The sequence below is a fragment of the Borostomias antarcticus genome (genome assembly GCF_949987555.1).
Source record: "Borostomias antarcticus genome assembly, contig: scaffold_128, whole genome shotgun sequence".
NCBI lineage: Eukaryota > Metazoa > Chordata > Actinopteri > Stomiiformes > Stomiidae > Borostomias > Borostomias antarcticus.
Window position 1 is genome coordinate 217,418 of NW_028175670.1, and position 6,290 is coordinate 223,707.

General features: G+C 44.1%; 1 protein-coding gene across 2 annotated transcripts in view; it reads right to left on the bottom strand.

Annotated features, from left to right (window-relative positions):
• The window catches only part of slc38a3b (solute carrier family 38 member 3b), a 31,420-nt gene extending 25,947 nt beyond the window's left edge, over positions 1-5,473 (bottom strand). The window contains exon 1 of one of the 2 annotated variants that reach the window (XM_084463221.1): positions 5,377-5,473. The gene's annotated coding sequence lies outside the window, so the exon portion shown is untranslated. Of the gene's footprint in view, positions 1-4,169; positions 4,336-5,376 lie in introns of those variants that run through there. The other variant, XM_084463220.1, reaches the window with a different exon arrangement.
• Between the last annotated feature and the right edge of the window lie 817 nt (positions 5,474-6,290).

Consider the following 6,290-nt stretch of genomic DNA (forward strand, 5'->3'; position numbering starts at 1 on the left):
CCTCTAACCCTAACCCTAACCCTAACCCTAACCCTAACCCTAACCCTAACCCTAACCCTAACCTGAGAAAGGGACAGATATCACCTGAGAAAGGGACAGATATCACCTGAGAAAGGGACAGATATCACCTGAGAAAGGGACAGATATCACCTGAGAAAGGGACAGATATCACCTGAGAAAGGGACAGCTGAAAAAAAAAACGCTCGCTCATGTAAACTGCAGTGAAAGTAATGGGTTAGTGAAAGTAATGGGTTAGTGAAAGTAATGGGTTAGTGAAAGTAATGTCAGGGAGTGATATAAATTGTACAGATAAAGTCTGAGTTTTCATTACAGAGCTTTTGATGGAGCACTGGGTGCGTTGCTGTGAGACGGCCCTGGTAACCAAGTGCTGGCCTCAGACAGAACTTTGCGATTATGCTTCACTTTTATAGGCACTTCTTCTGACACTTGGAGTGTAACTTTGGGTGGGAGCCCAGGTCAGGTCAGCCGCGCGGGCTCTGTTACACGTGTGATTCTGCAAAGGTCCGAGTCGCACGGCTCTGTCGTCGCAGACAGACTCCCTGGTCCCACTGCGTTGCTCCACACCCCTGATTCACGGCCTGTATCTAGGCTGCTGCCGCGGTAAAAAAAACAAAAACCCCAGAATGGACCGCAAGCGCATTGAGCGTCTGAGAGATGACGAGGTCTTATATGGCAGAAGGTGAAGCTGAGACACTACATGTGCTTCATTAGAGATGACGAGGTCTTATATGGCAGAAGGTGAAGCTAAGACACTACATGTGCTTCATTATTGCCACGGAGCCTCTATATATTCATCACTCTAATGGAAACTGTCCATTATGAATTATTATTTTTTTCAGTAGACCGAATAGGCTGACAGTAGATGGACATTCAACTGGTACATACAGCTCAGTCACAGCTCAGGCAGCTTTAATCACCTGCTTTGCACAATAACAATGACATTTAGAAAAATAAAAACATCAACAAAGACAGGTCCTATGACTGTAAGGTAAATAATGAATGGCACATGGTGAGATCAGGAGCCGCTCCACTGCAGCCCAGTGTTGACAATCATAATACCGGCGTTCAACGCTTCGACCAGGCAGACTCACACAGAGCTATTCTCAGGCGTCCTGAAGCTGACAGAACAGCACAGCTGGCTCGTTCCCATCCGGCCCGGGACAAGCCCACCGTCCAACTGTCCAATCAAAATCCTCAGAAGCTCTCTGGCTGCTCAACCGCTCAGCTCCACCACCCATGTCCAAACGGGGGTCAATAACCAGAGCCCTGCTTATCAGCCCACTCTCCGACCTCGCCAACCCACTGCTCCCAAGGTACAACTGTTTAGATAGGGGCCAAAGTCAAAAGCACAGCCTCCCCCTCCTACAGCGGACCGTACCCCCTCAATGGCGTACCCCAGCACTCTCACAACCCCCTCATGAGACAATCACTGGTGCATCATAAGCATATTGTATACTGTATAAGATACATGGCCTGTGGACGTCTGACACACAGTGGTGTAATTAGCTGAACTGCACATAGTCTAACTCAAATATTGGTGTCAAATATGACATTGATTTAAGCAAATAAAAGCCTATTTACCAGCTGGGTTGATGGGTCTCAGAGTCCAGCCGGGCAGAGGAGGGTTAGGGTTAGGGTTAGGGTTAGGGTTAGAGGGTTAGGGTTAGGGTTAGAGTCCAGCCGGGCAGAGGAGCAGCACTTGACACAGATGATGAGGAGCTAAAGTGAGGAGAGGGGCAGCTACGTGATTTGGTGACTATGATATAGTTGCTGAGGACATTGGCTTCTCTTGTCTTTGTCTAGTGAAAGTATTAAGACGCTATTCACAGCATTATCTCTCTACACACATAGAGGTAGCTTAAAACAATTTAGCCATTTAGTAGGCAACACTTTGATCCAAGCGACTTACAATGTCCAGTGTTGGGGTTCAGTAATGTCCAGTGTTGGGGTTCATTAATGTCCAGTGTTGGGGTTCAGTAATGTCCAGTGTTGGGGTTCATTAATGTCCAGTGTTGGGGTTCAGTAATGTCCAGTGTTGGGGTTCATTAATGTCCAGTGTTGGGGTTCAGTAATGTCCAGTGTTGGGGTTCAGTAATGTCCAGTGTTGGGGTTCAGTAATGTCCAGTGTTGGGGTTCATTAATGTCCAGTGTTGGGGTTCAGTAATGTCCAGTGTTGGGGTTAAGTAATGTCTAGTGTTGGGGTTCAGTAATTGCTCAAGGACACAATAGGCATTGTAAAGTGGCCTGGCCTGGTCTTGAAACAGCAATGTTTCAGTCAAGGGTCAAGGGTCAAACCACTGGGCTACCTACTGGCACAAAAATGGGGACTCGTTTGACTGAACAGTTTACTGGGGTTGAGCATAACAATCTCTTTCAAATAGGCTACCATTGTATGTTAGATACCGAGTTCTATCAGGGAATGAAATTGTAAAATATTGCAACAGTTGTAGCAGCACACTGCTCTGGCCTGCTGGTGCATCAGGTCTGGGGACACAAACAAGCTGAACGAGCTGGTGAGGAGGACCAGATCGGTTGGGGGACAACAACTGGACAGCCTGGAGACTGTGGTGGAGAGGAGGATGAGGGACAAACGGAAGTCTATTCAGGACAACCCCTCCCATCCCATTCATGACAAGCTGTGGCAGATGGGGAGCACTTTCAGCTACAGGCTCCTCCCACCCAGGTGCACTACGGAGCGGTTTCAGCTACAGGCTCCTCCCACCCAGGTGCACTACGGAGCGGTTTCAGCTACAGGCTCCTCCCACCCAGGTGCACTACGGAGCGGTTTCAGCTACAGGCTCCTCCCACCCAGGTGCACTACGAGCGGTTTCAGCTACAGGCTCCTCCCACCCAGGTGCACTACGGAGCGGTCAGATGTTCCTTTGTGCCAGGGTTAGGGTTAGGGTCATCAGGCTGTATAACAGTGCCTGAGCGTTCTGAGTGTTGTAGAGGTGTGCATGTGTATTACTAGATATATCTATACAGCCTGTATGTATGTATGTATGTATGTATGTATGTATGTATGTATGTATGTATGTATGTATGTATGTATGTATGTGTACTTCTATATAAATACAGACTGGATGTATGTACATACAGTATATATTTTTATACTATGCTATAGGCCTACTGTACACATGCTGTAGGCTACACATGGATATGTGTATATAGGTCTAGTCCATGTTCTTACACTATCTATCTATCTATCTATCTATCTATCTATCTAGTTTTCAGGATCTGATTTGATTTCCTAATTGTCAGTCTGTGTGCCTTGGGGTCTAAGTTATGTGTGAATTTCGGATGCGTTCACCATTATCCTACATCCCACATGGCTGAGGCTCATATTACAAAAAAGGCAAAAGCCATGCTGTTCCGCATTGGCTGCAGTTCATTTACGCACTAGAATTAGAACCTGTTACGAACTGAAAAACATCCAATAGTTTATTTTTAAACATACAATGCGGTTCAACTCTTTAAATCAAATCAATTGGTGTGATGATTTAATAATTATCTTGCAAATAACAGACTTGGCTAAAGGTGTTTTCATTCCGTAACGCTTCTAGTCTCGCATAGCCAGATGTCCACACTTCGTTGTGCCACTTCATCTGTGAACCAGGCAATACATCCGGAAATCAAACGGTCCTTTCCTCAATCAAAACACAAAGCCCAATCTCAAAATGCCCCAAGTCAAATGAGAATGTGATTCAACGTCGCCAAGAATCTCGCAAATAATACAATTATGACAATTGACCGTCGAAGGCACATGGTGGTGACATTTGCGCTTCGCGCCCCTGGCAGGAAGATCTAGCCAATAAAAGGCTATTTTTGATAGATACAAATATGATATTCTACAATATAAACCAGAAACTGCCTTTTAGTATAAAGTAATTCAATTCATCATTCATTCCTGTAATTAACTGTAGCTTTTCCTATCGTATTTATAGATGAGTGGGGAGGACTCATTGTCTCGAGCTAACTCAAGGTGCGCTTTACTATACCAGTTTTAAAACAAGCAAATAAAACATATTTTTTGCATGAATCCACGAAATAAGAAATAAAAGATGAATGTGCATGTAATCATTATTTTCCTCTTTATCATAGATTGGTGTAAATGTGTCCATTGAATAAAATAAAATAAAACATCTTACCAATTGTAGAGTCGTGCCACTCTTGTTTAAGATTTATTCCGTTGATCAATTTGATTATTTTTCCAATTTCAACCGACGAAACTCTCTTAATTTTCTGTTTATCTGAAGTTTATCTTCAATAGGAGCTCTTGGATAATGCGCGCACTCCTATCCCCCTCTTGTAGCAATTTTGTCGATTGAGAAAAGGACGGCATTTGTAAAAGGTCTATTTCTGAGCTACGGGGGTCGCTTTGGTTCCGCCTCCTTCTTAAATCTACTATCCTATTCGTGCACACTTTCCACTCTCACTAGCGGCAGTTGTCTCTAAACCATTCGCTGTGGGACTAGGGAAATGCTCTCTCTTCAATACTTATTTTTCACAAAGACAAAGTAGCAAAAACTAACTATTTAATGTAGCCTAGATAGCTCCTGGATATGTTTACTGAAACACTCAAGTGTGAGTGTTAGTGTTTCAGTAAACTTGTCTATCCAGGAGCTATCTAGATCTAAAATAGTTATCTTTAGACAGAGTTACATTAACTAATTGGACCATCAATTACAGGATTTGAAAGCCATATGGGGTAATTTCCCTTATGGGGGAATAATAGCTTAGCTAGAGAGCACTCACCACTAACATTACAGAGGTGGAGTATTATGGGATGGTGTTGTACCACACTTCATTAATTTATTTAATTGAATGGTTCCGCAGCAGGCTGTGGTAGATTATTGCCCTTGCACTTGTTAGCTCCTTTGGTTTCTCCCAAATTAGTTTTATTTTTAGGAAATGGGATGTGGTGTGTGGTGGCGCCTGCAGTGTCCAGATGGGGCAATGCAGTGAAAATCTTGGGGTGGGATAAAGGCTATCCAGCACAGCGGAACTTCAGGGTACATACGTTAATACAAGGGCAATGACACAGTACTACAATAACTAACATACTTATTGACTGAATGATAAACTAGTGAAATCAGTGCTCCAGGACAGTCCATATGGGACACTGGGTCTGTCCTGTTGACACAGACCAGAGGTGACTCATCCCATACTATAACAGACTGGCAGTCCAGCCAAAGACAACAGAGGAGCATCAAAGTCCAGTATGATCTAAGCAGAGCAGGTCCGCTCCACATCACTTAACTGAGAAAAGCACAACACATACCCTTCACAATCCACTTTTAATGTAGTTAAGAATTTTATTCCAAGAAAATCAAGTGAGAAGATTTATCAACCAACCTCGGGCGATTGGTTGCCTCATCACTCTGAGGCCCCTGCGGTCGATCGACGCGGTCACGGCTCTTCTCTGTGCTGGCCCCGCAGTAGTGGAATGAACTGCCCACTGACGTCACATCAGGACAGCAGAGTCACTGCCCATCTTTCACCACAGGCTCAAAACTCACCTCTCCAAGAAGTACTACCAGGATCCTAGTCTCACGACACCATTTTTAGACATTTGTAGACTGACTTGTGAGTCTACCAGGACCCTACCTCTTAAAGCACCTGTTGTATTTGGGGGCCAAGCAGCGAAGCTGCGAAGGCCTCCATTGTTCTTGTTATATTTTGCTATTCTTTTGCACTTTGTCTTTAACACTAGATTATGCACTTGTTTAGAAAGGAGATGCACTTGTAAATTCTGTCGAGTAGTAGTACACTGACTACCTATGTTAATTACATTATTACACTGACTACCTATGTTAGTTATAGTACACTGACTACCTATGTTAATTACATTATTACACTGACTACCTATGTTAGTTATAGTACACTGACTACCTATGTTAATTACATTATTACACTGACTACCTATGTTAGTTATAGTACACTGACTACCTATGTTAATTACATTATTGTAAGTCGCTTTGGATAAAAGTGTCGGCTAAATTACTCTAATGTAATGTAAAAGTAATATCTGTGTTCCACTGGCGTGGTGGGGTCTGGGTGGCTAGATGTACCTTCGTTGGCCCACCTCACCACCCCCAACGGTGTGTCTGGTCTCCAAGGAGACAGGCTGGTGGGAGGGTTTTCATGGTGTAGGAGGACCTGGATGAAGGCCAGGTCTGATTTAGGAGCTAGTACCAGAGGGCCTTATCACAGCCAGCTGTGCCAGTTCACAACAGCAGAACCTTGACATTCATAAGTGGGACAGTTAC